Raw genomic sequence first — 24,080 nt, 5'->3', positions numbered from 1 at the left:
TGAAGCATAACATATAATAGATCTTATCTTTCTTATGACCTCGCTTATCACTTGAAGGTGCCGTAGGTCATGAAAATGTACAGTACAAGTCATAATGTTTAATTCTCTTTCTTAGTACTCATCGCTCTGTATGGCACTAAACAAGTAATCCTTGAAGCCAATCATGATAATTTCATTATCCTTAAACAAACCCTTGTATCACATACTGGGAGATACTTTTTTGATGGTTAAAAACAAGCTTTAATAGCAGTTGTTAGCAAACTAACGTAAATCATATTGAATCACAGAAATGAACTATTCTTTGTTTTCGAAGATGGTGCAGAGCTAATGTCACTTAAACACTTTACATCCAGCATCTTTATTTGCAACATTAGCTAGCCATCTTTGATTTTTTAAAAATATATATATTATACAACTGGCTTGGGAAAATACTTGTAAAAATACATTATACAAAGCTAAAGTTAGTAGATAATTTGGGAAATCAAAAGAAACGTTATTAGAAATGGAGGTTATTGAAATTTTCCATCTGAAAGTGACTGAATTAAGCTCTGCAGACAAATTTGACACGTAAGAAACACAAAAAAAGGTAGTAATTTTAATATTTTCAAGTTCTGGATATTAAGCATTTTATGGATCAGATAATTAATTATATTTTTCACTTGCTGTCAAACTATGTGTTTTCGTTTGGATTACATCAAATCCACATGGTTATGTTAACCTCCTGTTAACAAATGCAACACATCACTGGAGAATAATAAAATATGACTTGTTGGAGGTGTTTGGAGGCAGAGCGCCATACATAGCATCATAGCATACATTTTCCACATACAATTTCTGAATCAGAATTGGGCAGATAGAAACCAAAATACATCATTTACTGATACGGTGAATATAGGAAGACTTGACTTATATTTGAGGGCAAGAGGACTTCTTAATATTTAACCCCAAACTAGGTGGGATTCTTCCCATAGAGACTTCTTAGAGGAGTGGAGCGGAGTGAAAATATCCTTCGTATGCCTTTGAATCCCTATGAGAAAGAGAAACAGAGGCATGGAATTATAAGTACTCCTTCCATGCTTATAAGTTAGAAAATCATTCCACCTGAAATGGAGTCAGAATATGGATAGAGAGGGCAAGAATAATAGCCAATGAAGGCTCCTTCCACATGCAAGGAGATACCAGTAGTGGATAAACAGGCTAACACTTGCTCCCCCTAAAACATCTCTTGGACATGGGATAATGGAGCCAAATAAGGAATGGTGCAAGGTAAACAATGACTCTGTGACCAAAATTGCTATTTTTTTTTAATGATTTTTTATTATATTATGTTAGTCACCATACAGTACATCCCTGGTTTCCGATGTAAGGCTCGATGATTCATTAGTTGCGTATAACACCCAGTGCACCATGCAATACATGCCCTCCTTACTACCCATCACCGGTCTATTTTAATCAATATTTATCAAGTAGTTGTCATGAGCAAAGGATAATGCTTTATACAGATATTTGCAAAGAGGTAGAGCTCAATAAATAATTGTTTAATTAATAAAAGAATGAAATAAAAGTTCCAACTGAACATAAAAATCAAAGTCAAAAGTTCATTGAGTTAATTGGTACTGATTCCAATTATCTCTCTTATTTAGAAAAAGAAAAAGCAAGCAAGCACTATTCAGAGCTCCAATTTGCCCTGTCATGTGTTTAATATTTTTCTTTCTTTTGTGGTAGATGGCAAAAATGGCCTCAATTCTTCCCTGTTTCATGTATCCAGTCTTTGTCATCTAACTTTTCAGTGCTCTGGAGTTGACGATATGGCTTGTTTGGGTCAACAAGATAGAGCAAACATAACCAAACAGAAGCTGGGAAACTGCTTGAATGAATATAAGCTTGATCTCTCTCTTACATTGCTGCCATCACCATGCCTAGTCTAGAACATGCTGGAGTCTAAGAAATATGCAGCAGAGTCAAATTATTCCCGTTGTCCCATCCGAGGCCTGCCTAAGTAAGTCCAAAACCAGTAAAGAGAGTGCAACAAAATTCAGCAGACCCAACTTGAAAGCAGGCAACCCAGGCACTTGGGCATTGGACGTTTATTGTTGTTTCCACTGAAGGTTTGTGTGTGGGTTTTGTTTGTTTGCTTGTGTGCTTTTTAAGATTTACTTATTTATTTTAGAGAGAGAGAGAGAGAGAGGGAGAGAGAGAGAGGTGGGGGCAGAGAGGGGTAGAGGGAGAGAAGAGCATCCCAATCACACTCCCCACTGAGTGCAGAGCCTGACTTAAAGCTGCTTCCCAGGACCTGTAATCATAATCTGAGCGTCAATCTAGTCAGAGGCTCAACTAGACTGAGCCACACAGGTGCCCCTTGGGTTCTGTTTATACAGCATTATAGTGGCAATAGATAAATGGTAGAGCTTCTTTCCATTCTGTCTTCCTCCCTTTATCCTTCTTTCTTTCTTTCTTTCTTCCTTCAATGATAAATCAAAATTTATTCATCATATGCTGTGTGCTAAGCACTATGTAGAGAACTGGAGATGCAAGGATAATAAGGCATTAACCCAATCACTTTATCTTTGTCTCGACAATCCTTGTCAATTTTCTCTCTACAATCTATGCTCTCTTATGACTATCAAAGTCAATAGGCTATAAAATTAAGTGACTATCTGCAGCCAAGTATAATTTCGTTAATTGTTGAATTCAAAGCCCTTTGAGCATCTAAATAATAATAGACAGTGCTTAGTCATTACTTTTATTGTTGGCTCTAGCCTCATGTCCTAAAGCCTGGGCACAAAGCCATGTGCAAATCTGTAAGGTCGTTGGTGTCTGAAGTGTTTGGAAAGAAAACAGATCAGGTGGAAGATACTTTAATCATAGGAGTTGCCAGAAAGAATATATATACGAATGTGGGACTACGTGAGATATGATGGTATAACTATCTGTACTAAATGTCATACTTTTAATGATGTTATAGAAAAAATTTAAAACACATAGATTCATATTTAATTAAAATCTTTTATTATAAAGACTCTCCAAATAATACAAATATATAAAATTAAAATGATGTAATGTATAATACATAATAAATTACTTTATATATAAAATATGTGTATATGTATACACATATAAAGAAAAGTATATAATTTAATGCCATATGCCTATTAACCCAAACTCAACAATTATCAATTTAAGGACAATTTTGTTTCATCTATATCCATACTTTTCTTTCTTGATTTAATTTTGAAGCAAATTCCTGTCAGCATATAATTTTATTTGTAAACAGTACATATACCTAAAAGATAGAGTCTAAAAAAAGCAGTAATCCCATTAACACAATAAAAAATAGTTCTTAATATTAGTAAATTCCACAGTCCATGTTAAAATATTGCCAATCGTCTCATAAGTGTTCAAAGCAAGAGCCAAAAAAGAGGTTCCACACATTGTAATTGGTAGATATATTTTTATGTCTCTCAATTTTAAATGATTAATTCTTTTTTTCCCCTTGCAATTTATATTTTGAAGAAACAGTCATTTATTTGAATTCATACAGCTTGACTTTTGATGCAAATCATATAACGTATTTCTCTGACTCATGTATTTTCTGAAACTTGGAAGTTAGATCTATGGGCTTGATCATATTTTGGTTAGATTTTCCTGCAAAAATACTTCAGAAGTAGTTTTGTCTATTTCCATCAGGAAGCACTGATGCCCCTCTAAAATGTATTAATTATCTAAATCCACCAATTCGTTAAGGGCTGCAAAATGGTGGTATTCTAATTATATCTCTTTCACTTGTTAACAAGCTAGAACATAATTATAAAGAGAAACTTCTCAAGACATATTCGGTTATCTGGGATTCAGCTGGTACGGGGAAAGGTGGATAAATTTTTTATTCTGTATTAGCCAGTTTTCGAAGTAATGAATTGGTGACTTTGCATCTTCCATAAGTAAACAATGACTTTTCTTTCTCTTCCCCCTTTCTGTTGTTTCTTATTTCTTTTTAAAGAACCTTAATGATCGATGGATTTAATCATATTTGATGTATTTTAATTCATTGGTCAGTGGGAGATCCTTCAAATTGGCTATTGAGTCCTTTCATTTAAACACCAGTAGTCTTCGATGCTTTCTTTTGCTTTCTTATTGGTAAAATACGACAAACTCACCTTGTACATCTTCTTCCCTAGAATTGGAATCAGTTACCTCTTCAGGAAGCCCTGGACATCTTTGTATGGGAAACTATATTAGAGACTACAGTCCTAGCACTCACTGGTAGCGTTATGTAACTAAGTTCATCATAGTTTCTAGGCTTTTTCAATGGGAGAGCTAACAAATGCATGCATGATACTTAATGGCTTCATTCAGTTGCTTTGAATTCAAATTTAGGACCAATTGAATTAGAATTGTATATATAACCTCATTGATCTTGCATCTACATTTCCTATCAACCGTGCTAGAAATCCACTTTCCCAATGACTCCAATATAATTACTCTTTGGCTTTATTCTACAATACACATATAACACTATCAGTACTATCAGAAAAACACTGTCAACACCATCACCAATAATTTGATCACACAAAAAGTTTGAAATTATTTTTTTTCGTTTTTTTTTTTGTGTTTAGGATATATGTCACTTAGGAACACAAATCTTGTGTTTAGTCATTTGAAATAGTTCCCCTCTTTGTTATGCCAGGAATGGACTAAATAATTAGAATATATAAATATTTAAAATATAGCCTCCGATTTCAAGATATTTCTATATCATTTGAACTTTAATTCATAATTATTTAAATTATTTTCATTATTTTAAGTCAAACTCACCAACAAGATGTAGTTATTAGTCTCCGAAATGGCCCTTAAACATCTTTGCCTCCTGGTATTCATGCCCTTGTATAGTTCCCTAAGGTTAATCAGTATGACCAATAACATACTTTGAAAGTGATGATGTGTGACTTCTCAGGATAGGTCATAAAAGACATTGCGGCTTCAGCCTTCATCTTTTGAATCACTCGTGAGGAGAAACCAGCTACCATGTCTAATGCATTTCTCAATAGTTTGTTAAAGGGTGCATCCTTTGGGCCCTCTCAAAGAATGGAGTGTTTAGTGTACATTTGCACATAATATATCTACTTCCACATGTGTCTTCTTAAGCCTTCCGAGTCCTCCCTTCACATTATACCAAAGAAAATCAACTTTGTTGGATATAGGCTACTGTCAGATCCATGTTTTAGCGTAAAGCAGTTTGCTAGAGCTGCTTTTATCGCTGGAGCCACCGTATTAAATCCAGTCAGTGATAAGACGTGCATCCATATCAATCACATGACATGGTCAAAAATTATATTCTGTCCTCTGTGGTTTAACACTCTTAGAATTCATTACCACCTGTATATATATCCCAAAGTTTCTGGTGATATAAATTAACAAAACATTGCTGTCATTATGAAAGTATAAACTATCTTCTTAGTTAGACTTAACTCTTGTTTCCTTCAAGCTACTAAATCTGACACGAAATAGAAATCTAGAGGCAATAATGGGTGGGTTGGGGGATCTTGCAGTGCACAGCATTTCTTCACATGTCAGTGCTTCAGTAAGTTTATTACATGGTCTTCAAGCAAGGAGAGCTCGTTTCCTCAGACGTGGGAGGAGGGGAAGCTTTTGCTGGTAAAGAAGACTTAGAAAAACTAGGGGTTCAGGATGTTCAGCATTATTCAAGTTCACCCGTGTGTTTCCATTCCAAACCACAGTATCCCAGTCTTTCCCAATCAGTGCTCTTTCAGTTAGAAATCTGCAAGTTCAATTTATTCTGTACTTTTTCAACTGAACAACTAAATGTTGAGTCTTATATTCATCAGGCTTGTCTCTGTGGCTGTAAGGAATGAGTGGTTCCATTAGGTCTGCATATATACTTATATATAGTTATTCATATATATATATATACACACACACACATACTAGCATATACATGTATGCCTATGGATATACTTATATATCATATTCTATATATATACACATGTATAGAATTTATATCTATATATTATATACATTTATATATATATTCATTCATATATGTGTGTGTTATACATATATATAAATATGTTTTATTACTGTATGACTATTATTTTTTTGAAATGCCGGGCTCTGGGAATCCTGAATTTTTAGAATGTCATATAAGGAATCAATGAACTCTGAAATACGCATCATTAATAATAATAATAAAACACCTTTAAAGCTAAAAAGTATAGGATAGATAATTCATACACATTTTCTCACAGAATTCTCAGTACTATAATCCCCAAATTAATCTCAGTATTATAATCCCCAAATTACAGAAAGTGAGGCTCAGAGAGGTGAAGAGGTTATCCTTAGATGCAGAGGAAAAAGAGGACAGAGCAAAGATTCAAACAATGTTTATAGCATTTCAAAGTTTTTTTTTTCCTTTTTCTACATAGCTCCACTATCTCAATTCAGGATTAGACATGTGTTTTCAAGTACATTTATCATCCCATGTGAAGAACCCACATATCTTCCATTTTAATGAGAGTAAGTTGAAGAACATCTGAGGTGAGCTGATTAGACTCAGCTCGTTCTGTCCTTGTGGAGAAATCTAGGCATGTGTGTGGTGAAAAAGAAAAGGAGTGAATAAAAAATGTGGTAAAAGCAGAGAACTGACCTTGCATTTCTGTAGGTTTAAGTGGGTGGTATGCTTATACCCTTTTCTAATTACTAAGATGTGACTCTCTGGGCAAATGTTGCCAGATTATGCCATGCCGTAATGGCCATGGGGCCTTTCGAAGAACAAGTAATTGATGTTGACTTGCAAACCCCTGCACCAGGCAAAAAGCTTCCACATGCAATCATGAGCAGAAACAAAAAGAACCTAGTGATGAGTGACTTCTCCATTCTTGATGTGATTGATTATGGGAGTCACGAGTCATGTGGGAGCGATCACTAAATAGAACAACCTCAAGGAAAGTCGTCCTTTGTCCAAGAGGAGCCTAGGAAGAGGGTACGGCACTGAAAAGATGAATTATGGTTTGGATTAGGAAGTGATAAATGAGATCCTTCTGTTGATATTCAGTGGAATCCAGTGGCTATTTGAGATGGCTAGGGGATGTAACTGCTTCAGGAGAGAGAGATCTATGGTAAGATAGGTTTTTACAGCCCTTTAGTTGACATGACCTTTCTGTATCTCCTTAGGAATAGCACATTGACTACAATTTAAGTCCAGCTGTCATCTCCATATCACAGTTTTATTCTTTCAATCTGTCCTAAATTCTTCCTCCCAGGATTACATATTGATTATTTCTGAAGAAGAAAATAAATACTAATATTTCAAAAATTGGCTATGTGAAATTGTGAAAGATTAATTCATACCTATATTTGTTTTGTTCTAGTGTAAATGTTGTAAAATTTTACCAAGTCCACTTACTGCAGTGATCTTCCGTGAATGGAATGATGACTCCTTTTGGTTTCTGCTTACGAAATTCATTAAGTGCGGAAACTCCGGTCACTTCCTGCCCTCTCCCACACCCCCTACTGCCCCACTACTGCCCGTGATCCTCAGACCTGGGGCCCAGGGTTTTGTTCCTCATCTGTTGTTTCTGCTTCCCTCTGCTGCAAGGGGTTTGCTTGTCTGTCACAGTTAGTAGACGCCGGGGGAGTCTGTTCAACTCTGGAAACAAGGCAGCTCCCTTTGCTCCTTCTTGAGGTTTAAGCTAAAATTGTTGAAATGACTGTGCCCTCCTTATCCAGAACTCCCTTTTGACTTCTGAGTGAGATGAAAACTGCCAGAAGAGATCTAAGCCTTAAACCGTTCCTCCCATCATTGCCTTTCCTTTTCTCTCTTTTTCACTTTTCTTCCCGCAGTCCAACTCCTTCAACCACACACATGACCCTCCTGAGATTTCCTGCTGAATATCCTGAATTTGCTTCAGCTTTTAAGCATCAAGAATATTTTCTTCTCTTATTTTCATTCTTATGTAGTGCAAGATGGGATACTTTCATCTTTTTATCTGGGATAGACCAAATTAGGTTAAAATGAAGAGCTAACGGCTAGATGTGGTTGTCGATTTAATGAAAAGAAAGAAAATCTAACCGCATGCGAATCACTGTGCTGCACACACTTATACGTGCTTGAAGCAGACTTAGCCGTGCGGGCCGGCTGTCACGTCCTTTAGCATAATCAAGAAGACCAGATCAGAATCTGAGTGCTATTAGACTATCTGTTAATTTCTATTCTTGGGTGGATGGAAGAGAAATTATGGGATAAGATGATGAGAAAACCCGTTAAAGGTTTGTTATCTTAAGAAGCTTAAAAATAACCGCAAGGTAGACATGTTCTGAGTAATTTCATTATTCAGTCAGCAAGATGAAAATTTAACAGAATAAAATTTACGTCTTTAGAGTAGATAATTTTCACTTCTACCACTATGTATACTCATACTAACTGAAGATGATGTTGAAAAAGGATTCATTTTTTATTTGCTCTTTTCTTCCTCATGAGCTTGGATTTAAGAGAAGCAGACATTTTTTTTTAAGAGAAAGCGTGCAAGCACACATGCAAATTGGGGGGGCGGTTGGGACAGAGGAAGAGGAAGAGAGAGAATCTTAAACAGGCTCCATGCTGGAGGTGGGGCTGGATTCCACAACCCAGAGATCATGACCTGAACCAAAATCAAGAGTCAGATGCTTAACCGACTGAGTCAGCCAGGTACCCCAAGAAGTAGACATAATTTTTTTTTTTTAAAGATTTTATTTATTTATTTGACAGAGATAGAGACAGCCAGCGAGAGAGGGAACACAAGCAGGGGGAGTGGGAGAGGAAGAAGCAGGCTCCCAGCGGAGGAGCCTGATGTGGGGCTCGATCCCACGACGCCGACGCCGGGATCATGCCCTGAGCCGAAGGCAGACGCTTAACCGCTGCGCCACCCAGGCGCCCCTAATGTTTAACTTTTTGTCCTTCAGTTACACCAACATTAAAATGGCATGAAATATCACACCAACATTAATCAGTACATAAACTAGATAATGCCTGTTAGGTTTCGATAGTTCTTTAGAGAAAGATATTGTCATTTGGTTCAACTCATTTGTAAATGACCAAAAATGTAAAAATCAAGAATTTATTTCACTCTTTCAATTTATATTATAAAACTTCAAGTATATTGGCATTTTTTGTTTGCACTATACATAGGACTCTGAACTCCGCTCAGGTTCAAATCAGATCAAAGCATTTATTATACAACAGAGGCAAGAGTTCCATGATGAATAGGAAAGTTAATGTAAAATAAAATTATTCACATTTTAATGTTACATGATTAAAAGAATAAAGCATTTGGTAAAAATTTAAAAAAGATATATCAAGATTAATCTTTTTTACTATAGCCTGCCATGATATCTCTACAGTTCTTAAATGTTTCATATTCAAAATTTTAGAGTCTGATTTAATTGGAAGAAATTTCAACCACAATTTTCCCAAGAGAGTTGTTTTCCTGTAAATTGTATCCTTTACCCTTTATTGGATCACTGATCCTGTCTACTATTTACTGAAAGTGGTGACAACTCCGTCTAGGTAAAGCTGAGTGTTAATCAATGGTCTTTACTGAAAGCAACTAAAATCAACTCTGGATGGCTCACACAGAAAAATGATTTACCAAAGGATTGAAGTAATTCACTGAACCTTTGGGTGAGGGTGAGAAAATTTGGCTTGGGGGTATGCAATCCAGAACAATGCCCCAAACACACCATACAATGTTGTTGCCCATCCAGAGCTTCCATGTCCAACACTGGAGGCTGTTGCAGGAAACTTGACTTTTGCTGTTTTTGAAAACTAGATCCAGTTGAGGTTATCTTTGCCATGAAGTTTTGAGGCCTCAGGGCATGAGCACCATGGGCCAGGAAAGTGCATGATCAGAGTCAGTTAGGCTGAGCCCATCAGCGCTGAGATAGCATGAGAAGCTGAAGAAGCATACTTCTTTGTTCATTGATTTAGCCAATAACATGTAAGAGCTGCTATGCCTAGTAGGCCCCTAGAAATCATAAGGAATAACATAAAGAAATAGTTTGTGGATTTGACAAAGTTTCTGAGAAGCCTGAAGATGACCGTGGCTAAGTCAAAGGAATTTTATAAGAATTTTCTCTAGAAGTGTTTGGCATTTTTTGGAATAAGCTGTAGGGCTGCTTTGGGAAAATGAACTAGGGCAGAGGCAATAAAAACACAGTGATATCACCCGTAGTGCTAGAACAGAAAATGGGAAGTCCTAAGATGAAGGTAGGAAAAAGCCCATAAAGTAATGCTAAGAAAATAATGTTTAAAATGGAATTAAAAATGACTTAGTCCATAAAGGAAGATTATAAATGAAGCAAAATTTAAGATAGGGGTGTGTGTGTGTGTGTGTGTGTGTGTGTGTGTGTGGTCTCAAGAACCAAGTAATGAGTTGCAACCTGTATTAGTTAGCTTGGGTTGCCGAAACAAAACAGTGTAAGACCAGGTGGCTTAAATAACAGAAATTTGTGTCTACTATTTCTTTTTGGAGACTAGATGTCCAAGGTTAAGGTTTAGCAGGTCTCAGTTTTTGGTGAGAGGTCTTTTCCTGGCTTGCAGATAGCTGTCTTCTTTCTGGAACTTTGCATGGCCATTCCTCTAAGTGTGCACAGGGAGAGAGAGAGACAGGGAGACAGAGAGAGAGAGTGCTCTGGAGTCTCTTCTTATCAGGACATGAATACCATTGGATCAGGACCTCTACCCTTATGACCACATTTAATCATACTTACCTCCTTCTAGGCCCGATTTCCAAATATAGTCGCACTGGGAGTTAGGGTTTCAACATTTGAATTTTGAGAGGACACAATTCCATCCACAGCAAACATTAAGCATATTTTATGTAATAGTATTGATATTTTATGATGTCAAGTATTTTGTGGCTAAGCATTTTTAACCCAAACACATGTCATTGTGAAATATGCTAAAGTTATACACACACTCTAAAGCAATATATATTTAAATTTATATTTATATATATTTGTTTAATATACATCATCAGATATGTAGTACATTTGGTTTAAATTCACAGCATTTATTCAGTATCCATTATTTACAGTAGCTACAAGCTAGGAGTTTTTGGTGCACACTCTCATTTAATGCACATAATAAACTAGTGCCACTCTATCAATTTAAGTGGGATTAAAAATTGTCCTTGGGAAACTACTTCCACTCATGGGAACACAATGAGTAAGATGTAATAAAATATGACTTCATTTCATTTTATTTTATTTTTTTTTGTCCCAGGGATTTATTGAAAACTCTAAAGCAAGGAACTTGCTTGGTTGTTGGGATGCTATTATATTAGTTTGGGACTTACAGAGGACTAGAGTGACACTTTGAATTTCTGGATAACTCAATTTCTTTGAAGCTCTGGAAAGGACTACCTGATTCAGTATTTGCCAACTATCTTTAATTTACAGAACTGCATATCTATTTATACACAGGAGAATCTTAAGAGAATATTTGTTTTTAATTGCCGTGTTAGACCCATCCATTCTGAAGGGGGAGGAGCAGTAGGGAAACTTGCTTGATAATCCTACAATCTTCAGTATACTGCTCAAAACCCTACACTGTTGAACACAGACGGGGCCATAGTAGTAATTGCTCTGAGAACTATAACTCTACACAATTGTTTAGTCTGGCCAGGCTGTAGATTTAAAGTGCCTTTGATGTAATTTCTAAAGGTATTTTTAAATTCCAAATCTGCATTAATACAGCAAAGAGGCATAATACAGTATTAAAAATAAATAAAAAGGTAACTGAACAAATTTGCAAACAAAAATCCATGCCCCATTTATCAGAAATTGTACACAAGAACATTCATTATAATGATGTCAGTCTTAGTGTACAGATCTGTCTTCCTCTGGGATAGTACTTGTATATTTTGAATTATAATGATCTCATAGCATTTCTTCCCTCCCCCCACCTAGTTTGGAGTATACAATCTGAAGTAAGTTTCATTTGTCTGATAATATTTTAGGTACTATATATTATTTAGATATTCCCAAAGTTGACAGAATTCTTGTTTGCCTATGGCTAGGACCACAGGGATTTCTTGAGTTGATTGTACGTATTTCTTTCCTTGAGATAACACTTACTTTTCCCTGTTTAGAGAAGAAAGTCTCCATTGTACAATTTGTTTTCACCAAGGAATTTGCTTGCTTATTTCATGGGCATGTTTATTATGGAACATTCTTTGAACTGGATCTGGTGTTGCCCATGATGTATATAGTTAAATTGGTAGACAGAGATAGACAGACAAACCAAGTTTCAAGAGATCATGAATATGTATTCAATAATGTTGACTGAACAAGAATTTTCTACCAGATCCTGGAAATTATAGATTGATAGTTTTACAAAATGATGAATATCATTAATGGTAATTTTAAGCAGGATTGACTTTTCTGTTGGAGAGGGATTGTTGGAATAATAAAGTGAAAGTATGTATTTTATTCTTATTCTTTTTACTGTAAGTATTTTATCTTTAACTTAAAGAATCAAAATTAATGGTTTATTTGGCTTTTCATTTAGATAGCTAAGCGATAATCTTGTTATATCATAATAACATTTTCAATGAAAAAAGGGAAGATTTTAATAAAACATGAACCTGTCAATATTCCTAATTATCCTGAGCAATGAAGAGAGATTTTTGGTTCAATTACTAAGGGACACAATCAATTGGAAGATAATAAAATTAAATAAATAGTAGTTGAATTTTAAAAATATTTCATCTCTATTAAAGTTTATATTAACATTGTTTTTTGCTTATAATATTGATTTAACTTATTAAAAACTGTACATTGGAGGAGAATCAAAATAGATCTAAAGGAAGTTTAGTCTTGGTGTGTTTCAGTAACTTAAAAATTTTCTTAATATTTATCACAGGAGCACCTGGGTGGCTCAGTCAGTTAAGCATCTGCCTTCAGCTCAGGTCATGATCCTAGGATCCTGGGATCGAGCCCCACATCAGGCTCCCTGCTCAGTGGGGAGTCTGCCTCTGCCCTGCTCCCTCCCCCTGCTCGTGCTCTCTCTCTCTCTCAAATGAATAAATAGAATCCTAAAAAAAAATATTTATCCTAGCAGTGTGATTAAGATTTTAGAATAAAACCCTAAAATTGAAGAGTTTGTGTTGTCATTCTTTCATGATTGTAATACCTATTTTTTGTTGAGATATTTGATAACCAAAACAATGGTCCCCAGGGATATCCACACCCTAACCTTTACCATTTTCAAGTATGTTACATTACTTGAAAGGAAATTAAAAAGGAATTAAAAGGAAAATTAAAGTTGCAAATGGAATTAAAGTTGCTGATCAGCTGACCTTAAAATAGAGAGCTCTTCCTGGATTATTTGTCTGTGTCCAGTGTAATCACAAAGATTTTTAAATGTGGAGCAAGAGCTAAAATAGAAGGTCAAAGTGGTTCTATGTAAGAAAGACTTGACTCACCTTTTCTGGTTTTGAAGTTGGAGAAAAGGGTCACTAGCTAAAGAAGTTAGGTGGCCTCTAAAAGCTGGGAAAAGGTAGGAAACTGATTCTTCTCAGGGCCTTGAGAAAGGAACACAGCTGTGCAGACACTGCTGTCAGTCAAGAGTCACTCTCAGGTCCTAGAGCCTGCACTCGCACATGACAACTTAATTCTTCAAAGTCAGCATGAGAATCTTTCTAGTGGGCTATATAAATGTCTTATATAATGTAACCAAATCATGGAAGTGATTATCCCCTCATAGTCATAAGCCCTGCCTACACTCAGGAAGAACATATACAGGGTAAATAAACCATAGGACAGGAATCTTGGGGGCCATTTTGGAATTCTGTCTACCACATTTTAGGTGTCTCTTTCTCTCTCCCTATAGACATACAAGCACACACACACACACACACACACACACACACACACACACAGACACATATGCTTGTTTTATATTATCAAGTGGACATATCAGCTTCTTACAATATTTGATTTTTTCTTTTTTTTTTTTAAAGATTTTATTTATTTATTCGACAGAGATAGAGACAGCCAGCGAGAGAGGGAGCACAAGCAGGGGAGTGGGAGAGGAAGAAGCAGGCTCATAGCGGAGGAGCCTGATGTGGGGCTCTATCCCACAATGCTGGGATCACGCCCTGAGCCGAAGGCAGACGCTTAACCGCTGTGCCACCCAGGCGCCCCAATATTTGATTTTTTTCAATTGTTTTTTACTAGTTCAGTCATAATATTTATGTTTTAACTACTGGATCCCATCTGATTCATGAAAATACCACGAAGAAAATAAAAAGAATTTCTCTGTGCATCCTTTCTCTCATGACATTCAATTGTATACTCACCATCACCAAAACCACACCACTAGTGACACTAACATTTCAGATCATTGTTTTTAATATTTACATTAAAAAAATTAATTTATGAGAGTTAAGTAAAAATTAATGCACAGCTCCACATTTCTGGTGGCAGAAAGAACTATAGCTGAAAAATCTTCACACTTATCTAGCACTTTATCTTCTCAATGAGTCAAGTGATTAATTAAATCCTAATACTCTTACGAAAGAGATTGGGCATTTTTATAAATTAGAAAAATTACAGCAAAGGTCTTAAATCAAGTCTTTATCATCATCCAGAAATGCATGCCTCCCAAGTTAAAGATTTCTTAGAGGGAAAATTGCTAAAAATTTTTCACTAGAGGGTAACAAATAATATTATAAGATATATTTTTATAGCAAATTTCTAAAAATATGTGATAATTTTATGAGTAAAAAGAAGTTACAGAATACATAAAATATTGTCTAAATGTGTGTGTGCACAAAATTTTTAAGTGCAGTTAGAAAACATAAATGAGCCCTATGAAGCATTAGTTCTGTGCCTATATGATAGACTCCCCTCCCCAGTGTCTAACTCTGTTTTCTGACCCAACTATATTAACTACAGATGAAAAAAAATAAACCTCTTTAATACACTGTCCTTTTTTTAGTGCAACTTAAAATTTTAAATAATATATAAGAACAAAAAATATATGTTTAATGTATTATGTTGAGATTTTAAGGAATAAACTGTAGTTTGAATAAATGTTAGCATTATTGTAGAAAGACTGCAGAAGCTCTTCGGGGGAAACCATCTCACTTTTTTTTTTTTTAAAGATGTTATTTATTTATTTATTTGAGAGAGAGAGAGAGAGTTTGAGAGAGTGAGAGGGTGTGCAGGGGAGGGGCAGATGGAGAGGGAGAGAGAGAATACCATGCAGACTCTGTGCTGAGTGCAGAGCCCAACACAGGGCTCAATCTTACAATCTGGAGATCATGACCTGAGCCAAAACCAAGAGTCTGAAGATTAATCAGCTGAGCCATCCAGGAGCCCCATCATTCCCTCTTTTTTAAAAGAAACTTATGTAGTAGTTGAACAGAGACATTTCATTATGATCTGGGGGACCAGGCAACATGCACCACAAATCCTATTTGGTTACAGGATAAGAAACAATTGTTGATTTTATAAAAATCTTTTTATTAAAAGAAAAGTCAGTAGTAATCTCATTGCTATATATCTAATAGAGATAGATATCCTTCTAGTTTGTCTTCTTTTTCCCAATGTAACGGCCATGTGGATCAAGTATCTCTTATAGGATATAATCATAAACTGTATTTATTTATTTATTCTTGTAGGGAGTCAGACACCCTTCTATTTGACTAATACTGTTCAGCTGAAATGTGTTCATTGGGTACAGAAATGGTTAAAAGTATTCCCTCAATAGATACTTTCTTGGGTTCTTTGGAGACTGCTTTGCATGACCCTTCTGCCTAATGGGAGTCTTCGCATGTGGTTTCCTTGGCCTGGTGATGGCCTCTCCTTCTTGCTTTCTTTTTCTCTCTGGTTTTCAGTGTTTTACTGCTGCATAAGCTCTCCCTCAGTGTTGGGATTCCATTGCCCCGCTGGTGGGGAATCCCAGGCAACATCAGTGCAAGCCCACCAGGCTATCTCTCACAGGATACCCACATCTGGTTCCACAGATATACTTTGTTAAGATAATCTTGGGGAAAGAAGCAGATCCCAGTGCAAAAGCACCTCTTCTTCCCTTAGGAGATGAAACTGTCAGGGAATTACTCATCCTTAAATTTCTCAAGCTAATTAAGACATCTGTCCACCATGTACACCAACTGCAGGAAACAAATACTAAGTTCCATGACTAGCTTTCTCATGGTTCTGTCTTTAGTCGAGGTGAAGGGAGAATTTCATGCATTCTCCTTCCTTGGGGAGGAGAGTGGATGGACGCCACACACAACAGCACACCAAACACTGCAGCCAACTCTTTTAATCTTCTACTTCCCCTCTTGTTGTGAATGAAAGGGTTGAAAACAAATGGTTTTCCACAGTCTCTTTTTGTAAGTTCCACACGATGGTCTCACACTTCATTTTGGAATGTAAGCATCTATTTTCTTGATTGTTGGCAGAAAATGTTAAAATATTTTTATTTTAATATTTTGTTACACTAGCTTAAAAAATGAACACACTTATGTATATTAATTAAATGTATAGTTTTCTTTTTTTAAGATTTTATTTATTTGAGAGAGGAGAGAAAGAGAGAGCATGCTCACGGGTGGGGGGAGGGGCAAAGGAAGAAACAGAATCCTCACTGAGCAGGGAGCCTGATGTGGGGCTTGATCCCAGGACCCTGGGATCATGACCTGAGCTGAAGGCAGACGCTAAACTGACTGAGCCACCCAGGTGCCCCTAAATATATAGTTTTCTTAACAGCCTTGTAATTCAATTGCATATCATGCTTGATTTGATTGAGTTCTAAGAACTTTCCATCTTAGTACATGTTATTTGTAAACTTGATTTTAATGGATGTCTAATATTTAATAGCACAGATGTACTATCAATTATTCAATAATTTTCCATTCATGTAAAATCTGATTTTTAGTATTATATGTTACATTGTAATGAGCAGGCTTTTGTCAATTTTCCCTTCTAAAAGGGTATAACAATTTCAATTCCCACCAGTACTGTTTAAGTAAGTTCGCTTTTGACAACCTTGACCACATTTGTTCAATTTAATATGTAAAAATGGTATTTCATTGATTTTTCCATTTGCATTTATTTAAGTGAAATTGAAATGCTTTTGCATGATTACTGTTTTTTCCCCCTATTTGATAGGCTCTGTCTCTTAATAGGTGGGTTCATTTTTCTGTCACTTTTATATTTATATTGACTTTCAACATATCATTCTATAATTTCTTTTTGTAATCCTTTTCCTTTCTTTTCTATTTGTCTATTTATCTTTTACTTCTTTTGGTTTGAGAATGTTCTCTGTATTTCCCCTCCTTTTCTCCTTGACTGTTTTAAGCTATAGACTGCAATTGTGTTTTTAGAGGTTATCCCAATATAAAATCTTGACCAAAAGTTTTTCAAAACAAGGCCTGTATTTAGTCAGCAACTCTTTTTCCTGTAAAAGGCAACTAACTAAAGATAATTTACATGTTTAGTGCTCACTTCAGCAGCACATATACTTAACTTGGAACAATACAGAGAAGATTATTAGCATGGCCCCCGTGCAAGGATGACGCTCAAATTTGTGAAGCAGTCCATATTTTTTCAATGGCATTAAATTAGAATCTTTCAATAGTTACTCTGAATATAAATGAGCTAAATTCTCCAATCAAAAGACACAAGGTATCAGATTGGATAAAAAAGCAAGACCCATGGATATGCTGTCTGCAAGAGACTCATTTTAGATCCAAAGACACTTCCAGATTGAAATCGTCCATTTATCATGCTAATGGACATCAAGAGAAAGTTGGAGTATCAGTCCTTATATCAGACAGATTAGAGCTACCCTATGACCCAGCAATTGCACTAATAGGTATTTACCCTGATGATACAAATGAGTGACCTGAAGGGGCACCCACTCCTCAATGTTTATAGCAACAATGTCCACAATAGCCAAACTATGCAAAGAGCCCAGATGTCCATCGACAGATGAATGGATAAAGATGTTGTATATATACACATTGAATAGTACTCAGCCATCAAAAAAATGAAATCTTGCCTTTTGCAATGATGTGGATGGAACTAGAGGATATTATGGTAAGCAAAATAAGTCAATCAGAGAAAGACAATTATCGTATGATCTCACTAGTATGTGGAATTTAAGAAACAAAACAGAGAATCATGGGAGAAGGGAAGGAAAAATAAAGCAAGATGAAATCAGAGAGGGAGAGAAACCATAAGAGACTCTTTATCATAGGAAACAAACTGAGGGTTATTGGAGGAGAGGTGTGTGGGAGGATGGGATACCTGGGTGATGGACATTAAGGAGGGCACATGATTATAATCAGCCTTGGGTGATTATAATGACTGATGAATCACTGAACTCTATCTCTGAAACTAATATTACACTATATTTTAATTAATTGAATTTAAATAAAAAAGATAATTTACATGCCTAGTGAATAGTCCTTTATAATATTCTCCGGAAACTACACTCTCTGAAGATTTTGTACCAAGAATTATTTAAATATAACAATATATTTGAACAGAAGATTGTGGTTTACTGGATTCTGCTAGTTTCAAATTTGTGTTACTGAAGGGTATCTTCTAGATGTTATTCATGAAAGAATGTGAATGTCAAGCCCTTTGATTAGCATTGCCCAATAAAAATACAACACAAACCACAAACGAAAACCAATTATGTAATTTTAAATTTTGTAGTAGCCACACTAAAAAAAAAGGATGAAATTAATTTCAATTTTAATAACTTATTTTATTTAATCCAATATATCCAAAATATTATCATTTCAACATATAACTAACAAAATGTTAATAGAACATTTTATATTTTTTGTACTAGACCTTTGACATTTAAGGTATATTTTATACATGTAGAACATCTCCACTTAGAGTAGATTCACAGAGCTTGACAGCCACGTATGACCAGTGTGTGTATTGAACAGAGCGGTTCTAAGTCTTCAAAAGACTTTAATTTTAAATACTCAAAATGAGAATAGCCTCTTGCATATACTCCTATTTTTACAATCTATTAAACAAAGAATATTCTATAGCCCTGTTTCCCTCCCTAATGTTCTAAGTTTCCTTCTGTCCTTTCCTTTCTGACCCAAGAACTTCCAAGAGCTATATGGTCAGTCTGGTCTGTTGGCAATAAATTATCTTCATTATCTTTATCTGAAAATGTCTTTATTTCCCCTTCATTCCTGAAGTATATAGAAATTTGTTCTGGGTTGAAGTTCTTTCCTTTCAGCACTTGAAAAATGTTTTGCCAATTCTTTCTGGCCTTAATGGTTTCAGATGAGAAGTCGATTATCATTTCATTTGTTGTTCCTTTGTAGGCAATGTGTCATATCGTACTAGCTGTTTTCAAGATTATTTTTCTTTATTTTTAGTTTTCAGAAATCAGATTATGATGTCTTTTGGTGTGGTTTTCTAGTTTTTAGAACTTATTAATCTTTTTGAATATGAAAGCTTGTACCTTTTGCCAAATTTGGGAAATTTTTAGTCACTACTTCAAATATTTTTTAACCTGACATTTTTCTCTTCTTCTGAAACTTTAACATAAGTTTTAGATCTTCCTTATTGTCTACAGGTCCCTGAAGCTTTGTTCATTTTTTATTTTCAATCCATTTTCTTTCTGTTTCTCAGATGGGTGACTTTTATTGATTGGTCTTCACATTTATTGGTTCTTTCTTCTATCATCTTTATTCTGCTAGAGAGCATATCCAATGAAATTTTTATTTTGGTTTTTGTGGTTATTTTTCAACCTCAATCTATAATTTCCATTTGGTTCTTCCTTTCTTTCTTTCTTTCTTTCTTTCTTTCTCCTTCTGTTTTTCGAAATTTGCTATCCTTTCTCCTTGTCTCAATATTGTTTGTAATTGCTCAATATTGTTTGTAATTGCTCACTAAAGTATTTTTAGGTGGCCACATTGAAATTCTTGTCAGGTAATTCTGGTAACTGATTTGCCTTGAGGTTGCTCTCTGTTAATTATCTTTTCAATATTCCAGTTGTGATTTTCCTGGTTATTGACATGCCAAGTGATTTTCTAATATACCCTGGACATTTTTGATATTATGGTATTTAAATATGACTCTCGGTCATATTTAAATCTTCTGTTTTATCAGGCCGCCACCTTGTCTAGGTTCAGCATACAAGTTCTGGTTTACCTTTGTGGTTCTTATGGTAATTTGGTTTTCCGTCTTTGCAGTGTTACTCTGCTGTGCTTTGTGTGGTACTTAGAGGCTAGTCAGAAAATGTTAGTGCTTTTCTCAATAGTTGTCCAGCTCTCAAATATTCGTAATGCTAAATCTGGTCAGTTTTTCATATGGGTTACTCAGAAATTGGCCTAGGACATCACATATAGGTAAGGGATCCCCTTCACTAGCTCTCTCTTTCAGCACTGTAGTTAGGATGGGAGGGAGTTCCTCCTGCTGGTGCAGGGTGGCAGTCTACCCTTTGGCCTCCACTGATACAAGCATGACTGGGGTAGTGTAATGCCACCTGCTAAGGCTGGGCAGGGTTGCAAGCCCAGGCTTTCCACTTGGCCTCTGGTGACATTGCAAGGGAAGGGGGAAGAAGAAGGAGAGAAGGGAGAGGTGGTGATGATGAGGTGGTGAGAACATGTTTTTTCTTGTGGTGTTAACTGAAGAAATTTACCGATTCTTTGGCTAGAGAGAGCAGTCTTTTCTTGGGCCGTTTTTTCTCTTTTTCTTATTTCTTTTTTTTTTTTTTTGGCTGTGTCTATTGACATTTCTGGGTTGCCAGCTTCTCTAGCCCCCAGTCTGGAATATAGGAAAAGTGAAAAGATGATCCAGAGAACCCACTGCTGTGCCATTCCTCAAGTCCCAAGATATACCTTCTTCTTGTCACCTTTCATTCCTTTCTTTTGATGCTTGTTGTATTATATCCAGAGTTTTCCTTGAACTTAGTGGAAGAAATGGGATGAAAGGAGTCTATTCCATTTTGTCTGGAACTGGAGCTCTTTTTGTGGAAACCTAATCTACCTTCAATGGTGTTATCAGTGCCTCTAATAACTGATTTCAAAACAATTTACAAATATATTGTTCGTAAACATTGTATTTTCATTCAGTATACATATTTATTTAAAAAGATCTATACTCTAATATCTAATCAAGTTAAAGAATCTTAGTTGACATAGAATAATTATCCTTCACAGTAAAACTCTGTTTTATCAATTTGGTAAACTCTTCTTCCCAGATAAGGAGTGATTTTCATTTAATTAGTTTTCCTACTCAATAATATGTAAAGTCTTAATACTAAAAATAAGATTCAAAACTTGAAAATAATTCATTACAGTGTTTAATCTTTCAAATACTTTGACAATTTGAAAGAAATGACAAGGATTATTCAGGGCTTATGCTGTTAAGAGGATCTAATGATGTTTAATCATGTTCTACTAGAGTTAATATTACATGTTGAATGAATGGACTTGTTTATCAGAAGAGTTTATGCTTGATCCTGCAAGCATTTTCACGCTGCTACGAAGATGTTTAAGATGTTTTGAGCAAATGTCCATGAAGCACTTACATGTTTTTATGATTTTTGCATATCTTTAAAAATTGCACATAAAATTTAAAAAGGTGTAATACATTTCCACATATTTAAGACATAGGCAAGGGGCGCCTGTGTGGCTCAGTCATTAAGCATCTGCCTTCAGCTCAGGTCATGATCCCAGGGTCCTGGGATCGAGCCCCGCATCCAGCTCCCTGCTTGGCGAGAAGCCTGCTTCTCCCTCTCCCACTGCCCCTGCTGGTGTTCCCTCTCTCTCTGTGTCTCTCTCTGTCTAATAAATAAATCAAATCTTAAAAAACAAAGACATAGGCTAATACATTACTATATAGACTTTTGAAAGGTATTCTATGCATGGCATTTGCCTTCTCATAATGTTTATAAATATATATTTTTAATTTATAGTGTCATATGCTATAGGTACTGTTACATTCCTGACAGAGCCGTTCCAGGTCTTCATGTAAATATAGGATAAATATCAAAATGTATTTAAGCAATTAAATCTTTTATAATCATATTAGGTATTAGAAGAAATATTTTGGTTACATTTTGTTTGCCTACACAAATTGTCTGGTGTAATGTTTCAAATGCATACATTTTCAATTCATACAGTAGTTAAAATGAGTAAAAAAAAATTATATGTGCAATGCTTTTCAGTACTTGAAATACTCTGAGGTTTTGATAGTTGTGCTAAAAGAGGTGGTGCAGAATTGTGACTAGCAAGCTATGTTCTCAACTCAGTTTCATGACTGACTGCAAGTCACTAGACTGTTCCTTACGGCTATAGGAGGACACTAGTATGTGACCTCTCACTTTCAAAGATACTAAGAGACGTTGTTGCCTCAAATGCATTATGAATGCCTTAAAAATAGGTATTTTAGGGGCGCCTGGGTGGCGCAGTCGTTAAGCGTCTGCCTTCGGCTCAGGGCGTGATCCCGGCGTTTCGGGATCGAGCCCCACATCAGGCTCCTCTGCTAGGAGCCTGCTTCTTCCTCTCCCACTCCCCTGCTGTGTTCCCTCTCTCGCTGGCTGTCTCTATCTCTGTCAACTAAATAAATAAAATCTTTTAAAAAAATAGGTATTTTAAAATACAGGTAATTATGTTCTTAAGTAATTTGGAATTCCTGGAGGAAAAGGAAATATATATTCTCACACCTGAAATACTCTTCAGTGATTTCGTGGCCAGATGTGGAGGCTGGACCGGTGCAACTCCATGGGCATAGCAATAAGGAGGTGGGACATCGATCACACCCAGGCCTTGGTTAACGCTAAATTTGCAATACAGGGAGCATCAGCCTCAACTTACAAAACACCAATACATCAAAAATGATTCCTAAAATCATGTCTCATATACGAACTACAGCTGCTCATTGTCCAGTGATCCCCAAATGAACGTTTAGATTCTATCACCAGATACTAAGTCATTGGTTTGGGAGCGTATAGGGTGTCATCCTTTAGAACTATTGAGAAATGCCACTTAATTTTGCGTTAATTCCTATTTAGTCACATAGGTAGTGACAGTGCATGGGATATTTCAGTATCCAGAGATGTAAAACTCCTTTCTCAACAACAGAGACTTCATTCGTATTTTTTTCTCATGAATCCTGTGTTTGAAGATATTTTTCTCTAGCAAATCACCAGATTAATTTGCAGACATTTATTTATCAAACAAATAATGTTGATCACCTGCCATAAATCAAGTACTATTCTGGGTTCTGTAGACACCGTTCTTTTCCTAGAGCTAAAAATATTTCCCCATTTCACGGTAATCAAAGAAGGCAAATTTCTGAGTTTCTGATTATTGAATAAAAACCAAGCCTAGTAGACTGGCTTTATATAACACCAGGCAAAAGCAAAACATGTTGATGATTTGCTTTAATTATTTACCTTGTTTATCTTATGTTTCTATCTTATGTTTATCTTTTGTTTCTTGAAAATAGCCCGACAGCCTTCCATTAGTCACTCCAGACACCTAAGGGAAGAGAGCATCCCTTTGAGGCAATTGCCTTGTAGTTTGAAACTCTGCTGATTTTAAACAATTATCATTGACAGAAATTTATTGTGATCTGTTCTCTACTCTATTTGGTTAGTTGTATAGTTGCTGTATTTGGCTGAGGCCTCCTGGGAATGTGATTAGACAAAGGCACCACAACTCTAAAATGGCTCATGTTAGTAACTGTCTTGTATTTTCCCTTCTTATATTTCATTGTATTGTGGATTTTTAAATACTGTTCCTATTTCTTACAATTATTTAAAAAATGTAGTCTACATAGGGATTGTATGCATGATATTATTGTAGTATGAGATTCTCAAGGAACAGACTATATGGGGGGTGTGTGTGTGTGTGTGTGTGTGTGTGTGTGTGTGTGTTAAAGGTATTTGACAAAACTCTATCTTTACTCTGAACATTTCCTAAAAAAAACTATTGTTTGTTTAAGCCCTCTCGACTGAGATTTCTGTTACTCTCATGCAAAATTCATTAATAAAAATGTTATATATATAATAAAAAAGTAGTGGCCTTCAA

General features: G+C 35.7%; 1 non-coding gene across 1 annotated transcript; it reads left to right on the top strand.

Annotated features, from left to right (window-relative positions):
• Positions 1 to 17,500: 17,500 nt before the first annotated feature.
• Positions 17,501 to 17,610, top strand: LOC121101599. Its single transcript, XR_005833583.1, has one exon. It is a non-coding gene; the product is annotated as a U6 spliceosomal RNA (small nuclear RNA).
• The last annotated feature ends 6,470 nt before the right edge of the window (positions 17,611 to 24,080 follow it).

The sequence above is a fragment of the Ursus maritimus genome, unplaced genomic scaffold (assembly GCF_017311325.1).
Source record: "Ursus maritimus isolate PB19 unplaced genomic scaffold, ASM1731132v1 scaffold_8, whole genome shotgun sequence".
NCBI classification, from domain to species: Eukaryota; Metazoa; Chordata; class Mammalia; order Carnivora; family Ursidae; genus Ursus; species Ursus maritimus.
The sequence above is the reverse complement of the archived record's forward strand: the minus strand, read 5'-3'. Positions and strand labels throughout refer to the sequence as shown.